Source organism: Arachis stenosperma, chromosome 5 (genome assembly GCF_014773155.1).
Source record: "Arachis stenosperma cultivar V10309 chromosome 5, arast.V10309.gnm1.PFL2, whole genome shotgun sequence".
NCBI lineage: Eukaryota > Viridiplantae > Streptophyta > Magnoliopsida > Fabales > Fabaceae > Arachis > Arachis stenosperma.
In genome coordinates this window covers 67,987,247-68,002,767 of record NC_080381.1, presented here as the reverse complement: position 1 = coordinate 68,002,767, position 15,521 = coordinate 67,987,247, and positions in this window count along the sequence as shown.

Genomic DNA, 15,521 nt, shown 5'->3' with positions numbered 1-15,521 from the left:
AGTGAATTTTAATTAAAAACTAATAAAAATATACTAAAAACTAACTAAATCATACTAAAAACATACTAAAAATAGTGCCAAAAAGCGTATCAATTATCCGCTCATCATATGTTACCTTGATGCACTTTGCTTGTTTGATTTCAGGGAAAAAAAAAAGCAGAGAAGAGCCACGTTAGTGGCTACGTTAATTTAATTAACGTGACCACTAACGTGGAAGGAAGGAAAATTGGAACGTTAGTGATGATTGGATTTTTGACGGTTTAGAATTTCACAAATGAAATCTCTTTGAAGTATAGTCTCTAAACCAACAATAATCCTTTCATGCAAAAATGTGTTTGTCACAAGTACAAATCCCTAAAATCTATAAACCGAAGTATTTAAACCTCGGGTCGTTCTCCCTAGGATTTACAATAAAGTGTCTTGTTATTGGTTATGAGTTATTTTTGGGGTTTTGATAAGAGGCTTGAAAGATAAATGGCAAGAAAGTAAACTAATGGCTAAAAAGGTCTTGGCAAGGGTTGGTGGTCAAGGAGCTCTATCCTAATCACTAACCACAATATGAGAATTGGCAAGGATTAATCTCATTAAATCATCCTCTAACTAGTAGTAAAGGAAAGTCAAATGAGCTATATCAATCCTAGTCCATAAGTCCTAACTCTCCACTAATTCAATTAGTGAGAACTAGAATCAATGGATCCCAATCATCAATTACTTGGACATTAGTAACTCAAGAGTTCCTAAGTTACCTTTCCAAGCCAAGAACATAAAACTCTACTCTAAAATCCAACCAAGCATTTTCTCAAACTTGGAAGGCACAAAAGAAAAGCATAGTAAATTGACAACAAGAATGAAATCTAACAACAATTATTGAAAGAAATTAACAACAACAATTAAAAGAAACACAATTATTATGAATTACCTTGATTGAATTGAAAGAAAGTAGAAGAAACAAAAGTAGATCTACAACAAAACACAAGAACAACATAAAAGAGATTACAACAAAGGAATGGAAGAAGAATGAATGTAACTACAAGGAATTGAGAAGATAGAAGTAAAAGAAGATGAATTAAAATCTAGATCTAAGAACTAAACCTAATCCTAATCCTAATCCTAGAGAGAAGTGAGAGCTTTTCTCTCTAGAAACTACTTCTAAAACTAAACTATGAGTAATGGTAACTAACATCAATGTCTTCCCCCTTCAATCCTTAATCCTTTTATTCCTTTCTATCAGCAATTGGCGCCAAAATGGGTTCAGAAACCCTTCCAAATCGCCAGGAACATGTTGCTTTAATGAAGTCATGCGCGGGTTGCGACGCGTGCGCGCACGGTACGCGTGCGCGTCCTTGGCCGATCCTACAATGTGCGCGCGAGCGCCTTGTGCGCGTGCGCGTGTTTGGCTGATTTCACTTCTTTGACTTTTTATGCTTCTCTCCACTTGTATGCTTCCTTCCTTGCTCCCTTTGATCATGCCTAGCCTATTTCAATCCTAGAATTACTAGCAAACATATCAAGGCATCTTATGGAATCAAAGAGGAATTAGAATTTATCAAAATAAGGCTTAAAAAGCATGTTTTTACACTTAAGCACAAATACGGGAGAGATTACAAAACCATGATAATTCATAGGTTAAATGTGAGAAAAGGTGATCAAAATACTCTAAATTCAATACAAGATAAACCCTAAAAATGGGGTTTATCAGTTAGTGGGAACATTAATGGCATCAACTTTGAAGAAGGAGCAGCGTTAGTGGCAAAAGTGAGTGCCAATAACTCTAGCGAAGGCCAGGAAGACCCACGTTAGCTTCCACGTTATTTAGATTAACGTGGGAACTAACGTGGAGGGAAAGGGAGACGCCAACGTTAGTTGAAAAGGTGAACGCCACTAACGCTAGCGAAGCAAAAGAAGACCCACGTTAATGGCCACATTAGTTACACTAACGTGGGCAAAAGTTTCACTTGGCAGCCTGACCATGCCTTCTTCAAACAAGAATAACTTGAGCCACAAAGCTCCAAATGAGGTGATTCCAGTGGCATTAGAAAGTAGGATTCCAGAGCTTTTCAAGCATTAATGGCACTACATGGTGGACACTAAATTTGATGGAGAAAACCTGCCCCGAAAGTACAAGGATGAACATGGTATCAACCTGTAGTAAGGCCAGCTGACCTCTTCACCTTCCAAGAAGTGTAACTCGAGCTGTAGAGCTTCAAATGATGCACTTTCAAAGGCGTTGGAAAGTAGACATCTAGGGCTTTCCAAATATATAATAGTTTGGGGTGGACATTGGTGGACGAAATTGTGATCCTCTTTGTATTTGCATGAGATTTAAAAATTGGCTCTATTGGAATTTATGATCACAACTTCATTCAACTTAACCAGCAAGTGTACTGGGTCATCCAAGTAATACCTTACGTGAGTAAGGGTCGATCCCACAGAGACTGTTGGTATGAAGCAAGCTATGGTCACCTTGTAAATCTCAGTTAGGCAGATTAAATGGTTATGGGTTTTGAAAATTAATAATAAATGGAAAATAAGATAGTAAATAGTTACTCATATAATTCCATGGTGGGAATTTCAGATAGGCGTATGGAGACGTTGTGCTCCTCTCGTATCTATACTTTTTTTTATTTCATTCATCCAATCCTTCTTACTCCTTTCCATGGCAAGCTGTATGTAGGGCATCACCATCATCAATGGCTACTTTTAATCCTCTCGGGAAAATGGTCCTATGCGCTATCACTGCACAGCTAATCGTCTGGAGGCATCACCCTTGTTGATGGCTACATCCCATCCTCTCAGTGAAAATGGTCCAAATGCTCTATCACAGCACGGCTAATCATCTGTCAGTTCTCAATCAGGTTGGAGTAGAATCCATTGATTCTTTTGCGTTTGTCATCACGCCCAGCCTTCAGGAGTTTGAAGCTCGTCACAGTCATTTAATAGCGGAATCCTACTCGGAATACCACAGACAAGGTTAGACTTTCCGGATCCCCATGAATGCCGCCATCTATCTAGCTTATACCACAAAAATTCTGTTGGGGAATCTAAGAGATATGCGCCCGGCCTAAGGTAGAACGGAAGTGGTTGTCAGTCACGCGCGTTCATAAGTGAGAATGATGATGAGTGTCACGGATCATCACATTCATCAAAGTGTTATGCAACGTATATCTTGGAATAAGAATAAAAGAGAATTGAATAGAAAGTAATAGTGATTGTATTGAAACTTAAGGTACAGCAGAGCTCCACACCCTTAATCTATGGTGTGCAGAAACTCCACCGTTGAAAATACATAAGTGAGAGGTTCAGGCATGGCCGAATGGCCAGCCCCCTAAAACGTGATCAATGGCCTCATAAGATGAAGAATAAAACAAAACTGAGACCAAAGATGAAACGTGGTCAAAAGACGTCTAATACAATAGTTAAATGTCCTATATATACTAGACTAGCTACTAGGGTTTACATGAGAATATACTATAAACTCCAAAATATTAATGAATATTAATTCTAATTAGATGAGAGGGACTTTTAGCTTTTTGCTTCTGAACAGTTTTGGCATCTCACTTTTTCCTTTGAAGTTTAGAGTGATTGGCGTCTCTAGGAACTTAGAATTTCGGATAGTGTTATTGACTTTCCTAGTTAAGCATGTTAATTCTTGAACACAGCTACTTATGAGTCTTGGCCATGGCCCTAAGCACTTTGTTTTCCAGTATTACCACCGGATACATAAATGCCACAGACACATAACTGGGTGAACCTTTTCAGATTGTGACTCAGCTTTGCTAGAGTCCCCAGTTAGTGGTGTCCACAGCTCTTAAGCACACTCTTTCTGCTTTGGATCACGACTTTAACCACTCAGTCTCAAGCTTTTCACTTGGACCTTCATGACACAAGTACATGGTTAGGGACAGCTTGAGTTAGCCGCTTAGGCCTGGATTTCATTTCCTTGGGCCCTCCTATCCAGTGATGCTCAAAGCCTTGGATCCTTTTTACCCTTGCCTTTTGGTTTTAAGGGCTATTGGCTTTTTCTGCTTGCTTTTTCTTTTTCTTTCCTTTTTTTTCGCCATTTTTTTCGCAAGCTTTTGTTTTTCACTGCTTTTTCTTGCTTCAAGAATCAATTTCATGATTTTTCAGATCATCAATAACATTTCTCTTTGTTCATCATTCTTTCAAGAGCCAACAGTTTTAACATTTATAAGCAACAAGATCAAAAATTATGCACTGTTCAAGCATTCATTCAGAAAACAAAAGTATTGTCACCACATCAATATAATTAAATTAAATTCAAGGATAAATTCGAAATTCATGTACTTCTTGTTCTTTTTAATTAAAACATTTTTCTTTTAAGAGAGGTGAAGGATTAATGGATTTTTTTCATAGCTTTAAGACATAGTTACTAAACACTAATGATCATGAAGTAGAGACACAAAACATAGATAAACACAACATAAAAACCAAAAAACAGAAAGAAATAAGAACAAGGAATGAATCCACCTTAGTGGCGTCTTCTTCTTGAAGGACCAACAATGTCCTTAAGCTTTTCTATGTCCGTTCCTTGCCTTTGTTGCTCCTCCCTCATTGCTCTTTGATCTTCTCTTATTTCATGGAGAATGATGGAGTGCTCATGATGTTCCACCCTTAATTGTTCCACATTGTGGCTCAAATCTTCTAAGGAAGTGTTGAGTTGTTCCCAATAGTTGTTGGGAGGAAAGTGCATCCCTTGAGGCATCTCAAGGATTTCTTGATAATGAGCTTCCTCATGCATCTCTTGAGAACCGTGGAGGGTCTCTCTTGCTTGCTCCATCCTCTTCTTGGTGATGGGCTGATGACTACGCATCATGTTATGTTTTTCTATGCTTTTTCATATAAAAATCAATTCATAATGCTTAATTATGGGAGTGTTTTGGTGATTAAATTGAATATTGCTTTGATTGCTTGAGTTAATAAATTTTGTAGGAAATTATGGAAAATGAAGCAATAAAAGCACTAATAGAGGAAGCACACTCCCAAGGTGGCAAAAAGTTGGAAACAAACTCAAAGAGAAGCAAAGAGGATTTGCAACCCTGACCTCTTCACACTCCAACAAGAATAACTCGAGCTACAAAGCTCCAAATGAAGTGATCTCAGTGTCATTAGAAAGTAGACTTCTAGAGCTTTCCAACCATATATAACACTTTATAGTTGACACTGATTTGAGGGGACAAATTGCTATTCGTTTAGCTTCACAATTTCAGCGTAAAACAAGTCCCTGCAGTTCGCCAGACTGACCTCTTCACCTTCAAAAGATCATAACTTGGGCTAGAGAAGTCCAATTGACATGCTTCCAGCGGCGTTGGAAAGCTGAGATCTAGGGCTTTCCAAAGATATATAATAGTCTATAGTGGACATTCAATTTGGAGACCCAAACAGACCAATACTTCAGCGTGTAAGGTTTTTCCAAACCTTCAAAAGCCCAAAATGCCACTTCAATGACACTCCACATTGGGCCACTTCCAAATACTCCAATCCCTTCATTTATTCTTCAATGTTTCAAGCTTCTATGAAGGGAGTTAAAAGTTCACAAGCCCAAGTCAAGCCACAAGTAACAATCAATCAAGGCCACAAGAATCATCTAGAAGTAATTAGGAAATTTGCATTTGATTGTAATTTCATTTGAATTTGTAATTTAGGTAGCTTATAAATAGGGCCTTAGATTCATCATTTGAGAGACACCATGGAGGGGTGGAGGTGACTCCACTCCCCTTTCACTCTCATTCTCTTCTCTTCTTCTATTTTCTTTCATTCACACTTTTGTAAATATTTTTGTTATGATGAGTTTCTAATTTCCAACATTTGGGAGAGAGAGCTCTATTGCAATTTAATGGGTTGATTTATTTTCATTCTTCATCTTCAATTCTTCTTTCATTGTTTCTTTAGAGAGAGTCTTTGTGCTTCAAAGATCTAATTACTATCGAGAGAGGGATTAGATCTATTTAAATTCTATGATGAACTTGAGAAAGGAGTCATAGAATTTAGTTTGAGGCTCTTCTCTCACAACTCTCTTGATTGATAATTCTTAGCTTGATATGTGAGATGTAATCACTTTGAATTGAAATCTTGAGGGTTGTGTGGCTCTAAATTAGAGACCATTCTTCATCTCTTCTCATGAGCAATTAGATCAAGAGATTGGCAATTGATCAAGTTAAGAGAAATCAAATCACCAAGAGATTGGGGTTTGATTACTTATGATTTGCCAAGAGATCAATGATTGCATGATTGAAGTGGAGATGAGAATTGTTGATCTTGAGAATGCAATATCTCTTGATCCCAATGTTAATTTCATTCTTAATTCTTGTTATTTACTTCTTGTCTTTAATTCTTGTCATTTAATTGTTCTCTTTAAATTCTTGTCATTTACTTATGCACATTTATGGCTTTCTTTACTTTGGCACCTTTATGCCTTCCAAGTGTTTGTAGAAATACTTCACTTGGTTTTACTTTCTAGTCATTTACTTTCTTGCACTTTACTTTCTTGTACTTTCTATTCCTTGCAATTTACATTCTTGCACTTTAATTTTTAGCACTTTAATTTCTTGTCATTTACTTTCCTTGCACTTTATTGCTTTTCTTTAATTTCAAGTCATTTACATTTCTTGTTGCTTATCACTCAAACATGAATCGTCTAACTAGAGCAATTAATTAACTATTGCTTGCTTAATCCATTAATCCTCGTGGGATCGACCTCACTCTAAGTGAGTTTTACTACTTGATACGACCCGGTATACTTGCCGGTAAATACGTGAACTCAATTTTTACGTATCATGGGCTTATCCTCTTCAATGGAGATGTCTCCTTCTATGATAACTCCAGCTGAGTAACATAGATGGCAAATAAGGTGAGGAAAAGCTAGCCTTGCCATGGTGGAGGGCTTTTCGGCTATTTTGTAGATTTCATCAGACATTAAGTTTGAGCTCCAGAACCTGGCAATATTAAGCCCTGATCGCTAGCGTTATCGTGACTCACCTTTTCCAGTAACGCTAGTGACTATGCCAGCGACCTTGTCCACTTCAAAGGAGCATAACTTGAGTTACAGAGGTCCAATTGAGGTGATTCCAGTTGCGTTAGAAAGCTGACATTTAGAGCTTTCGAAAGATATATAATAGTTTATAGTGGGCATGAAATTAGAGTACAAACAAGAGGCATCTTTTAAGCTCCAAAAACACCAACTAGGTAGCAAGTGCAACGTTAGCCACAATAACTTTAGCACTAACGCCACACTTGTAGCGTTAGTGTGGCTAATGGCAGCATTAACGCTAAGCACTTGGGCCTCAACTTGATTCACTTCTCTCTCAAGTCCACTTCAAAGCTCAAGCAAGCAAGGTCAAAATTGTCAACCAATCAAGGCCACAAGAAGCATCTAGAATAGGAATTTTCATTTAATTGTAATTTGCTTTTAATTTCATTTCATTTTGTAATTTAGGAGAGCCTATATAAGGGCCTTAGTTTTTACATTCAAGACATTCTGGAACAGAGAATTGAAGGAAGGGGGAGAGAGTGAAGACCGATTCGAACTTCTGTGAATTGGCACACTCCAAGGGGAGTGGGTCCTCCCCTCAACCACTCTTCTTCCTTTTCTCTTCTTTTCTTCCTTAGGAGTTGTTTCTTTTCTTTGTACTTTTCATTTATGAATTTAGAAATTTCAATGTTAGTTTTAATCTTCATTTTTACTTTTCTGCACTTTCTTTCTTTTCTAATTTGGTTGAGCAATGATCAACTAACTCTTTTCATTGGGTTAGAGAGCTCTATTGTGATTCAATGGATTAATTGTAGTTCTTATTCTTCTTCTTCTTTTTTTTCTCTTGATTTTACTAGAGAGCTTTCGATCTTCATCTAATTGGTTTGCTATCTTGGAAGAGAAGCTCTCCATAATTGGATCTCCTCGGAACCTTGGAAGAGGAATGAGGAGATCATGCTAGAAATACTCTCTCACATTGGATTAGGTTGGGGGTTGAGCATATATAGTGACATGTAATCCTCCTAATACTTTGATCTATGAATGTGTGTGGTATAATTAGTGACCAAACTTCATCTCTTCCCATGAGCAATTAAATCAAGGAATTGAGAAATTGTTCAAGCTTGTAGAGATTGGATTGCCAAGGAATTGGGATCAAATCACTTAAAATTGCCAAGGAGATCAATGAATGCATTGATTGAGGAAGAGATGAGAATGAACTTGATCCGAAGGATTGCAATATCTCTTGATCCCAATGTTCATTTTATTTTTAGTTCTTACATTTACTTTTCTTGCCATTCTACACTTTATTACATTTCTTTACTTTTATGCCATTTTTCCTTGTTACTTATCACTCCAATATGATTTGTCTAACTAGGATAATCAATTAACTATTGATTGCTTAATCCATTAATCCCTGTGGATTTGACCTCACTCTATTGTGAGTTTTTACTTGACGACAAATTCGGTATACTTGCCGAAGGGAAATTTGTTGAGAGACAACTTTTCGTGCATCAAAATGCACAAGGTAATTTAATTATTTTGATTTCACATGAGCATGCTTCCCAAATTTTGAAATAACTTATTCAATTTAACTCTACTTTTTTTATCATCCCATGTTCCCATAAAATTCCCCATACTTAATTTATACACAATATCTATGATGACAGGTCATCATATACCCATTTTTCAAGCTAATTTCACTTGTTTTACTAGTCTTTATGCACTTTCTTGCATCCTAAGTAAGCAATTTGGAATGAAAATGTATAACTTCTTTAAATCAAACAACCACCATTAAATTGATGCTAAATCATGAGGTTTGAGCTAAAATTAATTGATTTTTAATGAATTATAAACCTTATGAGTTTAGAGATACTTTGATTGGTTGTTTTGGTTTCTTGTAGGTGAAGAAAGGAAGAAAAGAAGAAAAACGTGGTTTAAGAAGTGTGGCCAAGAAATGAGAAGTGTGGTGCAACATAGAAGGAGGAGGCAAACACTGCCCTCCACAAGAGCACAATGCCCTCCAGGAGAGCAGCATAATAAACCAAGCCTTGAAAAGCATCACTGCCCTGCCCACAACAAGGGCGGAGCACAATTTGATGCCAAGGACCAAAGGAAGCAAAAACTCTACCCTGCCCTCCTCAAGAGCAATATCGGGCCTTCATGGAAAATAATTCAAAGGAAATTGCTTCCTAGTGTTTCCTATGGGTTTCGAACCCAAGGACAAGGAGGGAAGGAGTAGCGCTCAAACAAAAGGAAAACAAGCATGCTTTCAAACTCCAAGAATCGAACACGGCATCATGAGGAAGCAAGGAACTAAGCGTTACTTTGGTGCCAAGAAAACCAAGGAAAAAGGAGAAACATGTGCCTCCACCAAGTTTCGAACGTGGGACTTCACCTTTGGCACATTGCCCTGCCCTCCACAAGGACAGGGCAGCATTTCTTGGTGCATGGCGCAGCATCTTGGCACGGCCAGGACTTGAGCACTCGGCCAGCAGCACGCACACACGGGCAGCACCTGGCGCACCATGACAACTCTGCCCTGCCCTCCACAAGGGCAGGGCAGCATCCTGCAGCATCTTGAACGCCCATCACACGCACGAGGCCGCATGCATCATTTCCTGCTCTGCCCTCCACAAGGGCAGGGCAGCCTCCTGGAAGCCACTTTCTCATGGGCTCAAAATTGGATTAAAAATCCAATTTAATTCATTTCTTCACCAAATCAAAAGCCCATCCAAATTCCAAAATCCAAGAATAGAAAGTATATAAATAGGAGATAGTTTGATGTAATTAGGACCCTTCTTTTGATTTTTGAATTTTTACATTTTGAAACTTCATCTTCTCTGAGAGCTTTGAATTGAGATTTGAGAGAATTAGGGAGGAGAATTGATCTCTCTTCTTCCTCGTTCTTGCTTAAGCACTTTTTACTTTTCTTGTTTGAGTCTTGGGTGTGAAGAATTGAGGAATTTCTGTCTCAATCTCCATTTAAGATCTCTTTGATTACCTCACTGCATAATTGAGTTAAATCCAATTTCCTTTACTGCTTTCTCATTAATTTCTTATTAATTGCTTTGTGAATTTGGATCTGGGAAGGCAATTGAGATCTAGACTTTGCTATCTAGTCTCTGGAGTCCTGAGATCCCATTTTCCTTTTGGTTCTTCTGTGAACCCCTGCTGCAATTTAATTTCCCTTTCTGTTTGAGATCTAACAGAATTCAAATCATCTCTTGCTTTGATAATTGTTGCAATTTAATTTCCCTTGCTTGAATTCTGAAATCCCAGTCCTCAAATCCCTTTTCCATTCAAGCAATTTATATTTCTTGCACTTTAAGTTACTGCAATTTACATTTCTTACACTTTAAGTTTCAGTCATTTAATTTCTTATTTTTTAAGATTCAGCTCTTTTACTTTCAGTTCTCTTTAATTTCTACAATTCACCCCTCCCCCTTTACATTTTCTGTCATTTACTTACTGTTGGATACAAAATCACTCAACCAATACTTGATTCGCTTGACTAAATCAACCACCAAACTAAAATTGCTCAATCCTTCAATCCCTGTGGGATCGACCTCACTCCCGTGAGTTTTATTACTTGATGCGACCCGGTACACTTGCCGGTGAGTTTTGTGTTGGATCGTTTCCACACATCAAGTTTTTGGCGCCGTTGCCGGGGATTGAAATAGATTGACAATGATTAAGTGAAGTGGAGATCTAGATCAAGCACTTTTTCTTTATTTTTAACTAACACGCTAACTGTTTGAATTTTTGCTTAAACTAACTAAAACTTCATTCTAGCAATAGATTGAAGTTTTACTGATTTTCTGGATCTATGTGTTTCTTGTTGTATGTTTGTATGTCAGGTACAGGAAGAGCTTCCCCTATTCTCTCTAAAATTGACCAAAGAACTCTTCGAAGAATAAGAAGAGCTGAAAGAGGGAAGAACATTATTGGAGAGGAAGAATCTGAGGAGGAATTCCAAGAAATGGAAGGAGATCCATCAAATCTCAATCAACCAGGAGGAGGGGCCAACAATAACCCACAACAAAGAAGAGTACTGGCTTCCTACACATTTGCAAATGCTAGACATTGTGGGAGTAGCATTCTTACCCCTAATGTCAATCCAAACAACTTTGAACTAAAGCCACAACTCATCATATTGGTCCAAAACAATTGCTCTTTTGGAGGAGGGCCATTGGAGGACCCGAATCAACATCTATCTACCTTCTTGAGGATTTGTGACACCGTCAAAACCAATGGTGTGCCTCCTGACAGTTACAAGTTGCTGCTCTTTCCATTCTCTCTCAGGGACAAAGCCACTCAATGGCTAGAAACATTTCCAAAGGAAAGCATCAACACTTGGGATGATTTGGTGAGCAAATTTCTTGCCAAATTTTATCCCTCTCAAAGGATCATAAGATTGAAGATTGAGGTGCAGACATTCACTCAAATGGATGCTGAAAATTTATATGAAGCATGGGAAAGATATAAGGCTCTGCTGAGGAAATGTCCACCAGAGATGTTCACTAAGTGGGATAAGTTGCAGAACTTCTATGAAGGACTTACTCTAAAAGCTCAAGAGGCACTTGATCACTCAGCTGGAGGATCATTGCAATTGATGAAAACTGCAGAGGAAGCTCAGAGCCTCATTGATATGGTGACTAACAACCAATATTTCTTTGCTCACCAAAGGCAACGCCAACCATCACAGAGGAAGGGAGTGTTGGAATTAGAAGGAGTGGATACAATTTTGGCTCAATACAAAGTGATGCAGCAACAGATTCAGCAACAATTTGAGCAAATGGCCAAGAGAATTGATAACCTTCAGGTTGCATCAGTGAGTGCCACAAGCCAACCATCAACTCCTTGGGGGCAGAATAAAGAGAACCAAGAAGAACAGCAACAAGAGCAAGTGCATTATATGAACAACCAAAATTCTGGATCAAATGAAGTGTATGGTGACACCTACAATCCATCTTGGAAGAACCACCCAAACCTTAGGTGGGGAGACAACCACAACCAAAACCAACAACCATGGCAAAGAAACTCAGCTCAAAACACTCCAAGAAACAACCAAAATCACAATCAGCAGCCAACTAACCAAAACTTTTATAGAAAACCCCAAAATAATTACCCCAACTCTAACCATTATCCACCCAATAACCAACCAACCAACCAAAACACTCACCATCATCCATCAACACCCCAAAACCAACCAATCTCACAAGACTCTCAGAGGATTACTAATCTGGAGATGCTCATGGAGAAGATGATGAAGAACTAAGAATTGACAACAAAGAACCAAGAAGCTTCCATGAAGAGCCTAGAAAGGCATATTAGACAAATCTCCAAGCAGATTTCTATTGAAAGACCTTCAAGCTCACTACCAAGTGACACCATTCCTAATCCAAAAGAAGAATGCAAAGTCGTGCAATTAAAGAGTGGAAAGACATTGGTGGATGGCAACCAAGGGGCAACCAAGAAACCTACGGAGAGTGACAAAGAGCCAACAGAGAAAGATGGAGCTAACAACAAGGACATAACAAGAAAGAATGTCCCAGAAAAGCTCACAGAAGAAAACAACCAACCACAGAATTTAAAGAAGGGAAAGCAGATCATGGAAGAACCAAATCCAAAACAGCAGCAAGTGGAGAAGAGTCTTACACTTCCACTACCCTATCCACAGAGATTCCAAAAAGAAGCAAAGGATCAACATTTCCACAAATTCCTTGAGACTTTCAAGAAGCTGGAAATCAACATACCTTTGGCTGAGGCATTGGAGCAAATGCCTCTATATGCCAAGTTCTTAAAGGAGCTCATCAATAAGAAAAGGAGTTGGAATGAGAAGGAGACTATAATGCTCAGTGAAGAATGTAGTGCACTAATCAAAAAAGGGCTCCCTCCCAAGCTTGAAGATCCTGGAGGTTTCTTCCTACCTTGCACTATTGGAAGCCTATTCATCAACAAGGGGATGTGTGACTTGGGAGCAAGTATAAATCTAATTCCATCTTCTTTAGTGAAAAAGCTTGGCATAGGAGAGGTGAAACCAATACAGATGTCCTTGGAATTGGTGGACCAATCAGTGGTATATCCTAAAGGGTTAATTGAGAACCTTTTAGTTAAGGTTGACAAGTTCATCTTTCCTGCAGACTTTGTGATCCTAGATTCATTAGAGAATGAGAATGAATCCATAATACTTGGTCGACCATTTTTGGCCACTGCTAGAGCCATTGTAGATATAGAGCAGGGAGAGCTAACCCTCAGGATGCATGAAGAAAGCATCACCTTGAAAGTGTTTCCAGAATCACAAAGTAATGAAGAAACAAGCAAGACAAGTGACTGTCTTCCAAGGCAAGCAACCAACAACACAGTAGAACATAAGAGTAAGTAGGTACAAGGAGGGGAAGGAATTCAAAAAGAGGCCGGGATGATAAACAAAAAGGGAGGTATCACAACTCGAGTCACTGTCAAAGGAGACAGATCAACAAGAAAGAAAAAGAAGAAAAACAAGAAGAAGGCTTACAAAAGGTGGAAGAATAAAAAAATTCCAACTGAAGGATTTTCCAAAGGTGACAAAGTACAATTACTATATCAGCAGCTGGGAACAGAAGATCATTACACTGTCAACCAAGTACTCTCTCTTGAGCACATTGAAATTGAACATCAAGGCACACAGAGAAAGCTTATAGTGAGAGGGGACAAGCTGAGACATCACCAGCATCAACCACCTTAAAGGGAGTTCAATGTCAAGCTAGTGACAATAAAAGAGCGCTTCATGGGAGGCAACCCATGATTTAAGATTCTTGTCCTGCCTTTCATTCAATAAGTTGTGATTACCTGAGCATGATTTTGAACCTTCATATAAATACATACATTGTTTTGAAGCATATGTCAGACTTCTAAGTTTGGTGTGCCTTAAGGCACACCCAAACTTATTTTTCAAAAAAAAAGGGGGGAGTTTATTCTTAGAACATATGCATAGTCATTTTTGATGAAGCATATGACCAAACACTAAGTTTGGTGTCTGCATGTGTAACAATGTTCAGAAGATCATTTCCTATTCATGGAATCAAAATCATACAGAGAGGGATCAGGCATCATTATATTTTTTTGAAATATAATATATATATATATATATATATATATATATATATATATATATATCAATTGTGAAGAATTGACTGCATTGCTAAGCCATCTTCTCAGTAAGAGATAAGTTTGGTGTTCACCAACCTTTAGCAATTCTAATTAAGGGACACAATTGATCATTTATGAAAAAGAAACAAAAACATTTTTCTTCTTTATTGCAAATCACTTACCAACGTATACATTTATATCCTAAGGCTAGCTGTTTTGGTTTATCTAGGAGAAAGAGATTGAGACAAATACAAGGAGGGGCCATGCCTAGGACAAGCTAAGTGAGGAGTGGTCACATGTGCCTAGAAAAGCGTGCTCCTTGGGAAGCAGAATCTGCATGCATGCATCATCGAACACCTAAATGCATGCAACCAATGAGAAGAGAATCCTCGTCAAAGCTTCAACAATGCATGCAGACCGTTCAATCCATGAACCTTCTGTATGATCAACTCAATCTCAACCTTTCATGAGCACTAACGAACTCCTTCCTCATTCATTATGATTTTGTTAGAAAGTTTGAAGGATTTGCCTATAAATAGCCGTTAGCACTAAATGGCTTACACATTCATTCAAGCTACCTTCACTTGTAAACCATATTCTCCTCTACTCCCAAAAACTAAAGCCAACAATTCCCTTCTCTTACATAACGAAACCGAGCATCATCCAAACCACAACACATTTTTCCTCTACTCCCACTTTTCCCTTCTTCTCACATCAAATCTAATGGCCTCCTCAAGTTCAAAAAGAAGGCCAGGAAAGGAACCGATGGTGACCGAGCCTCCATCATATGATGCAAGGAAATTTAGGTCCCAATTCCATGAAGGGAGATATCATAGGTTCATGAAGACAAAGAATGTCATTTATAAGAAGGGCCTTGAGTTGAAGGACGGGGAATACCCCATCATGAGGCAAATCACTAAAGAAAGAAGGTGGGAACTTTTATATGCTCCTCTTGTTGACATCAGTGCAGTCATGATCAGGGAATTCTATGCAAATGCTGTAAAAGAGAACAAAGATAGTGTCTCCTATACAAGTTATGTCAGAGGAGTTGAAGTGAATTTCAGTCCAGCAGCCATCACAAGGGCCCTAAAGTTGAGAACCATAACTTATGCAGAGCCTAGTTATGAGACCAGATTGCAGATGGAAAATAATCCTGATGAGATCTTGCAAGGGTTATGTATGGAAAACACAGACTGGGAAAGAGATTCAAAAGGAATCCCAAGCCACTTGAAGGGAATAAATCTCACTCCTGTGGCCAAGGGATGGTATGAAATAGTAAGGAGATCTATCCTTCCTACTGGAAACGCTTCTTGGGTCACAATCAAACGAGCACTCTTGACATACTGCATCCTACAGGGAGGTGAAATCAACCTCGCACAACTCATATTCGACAGTATTCAAG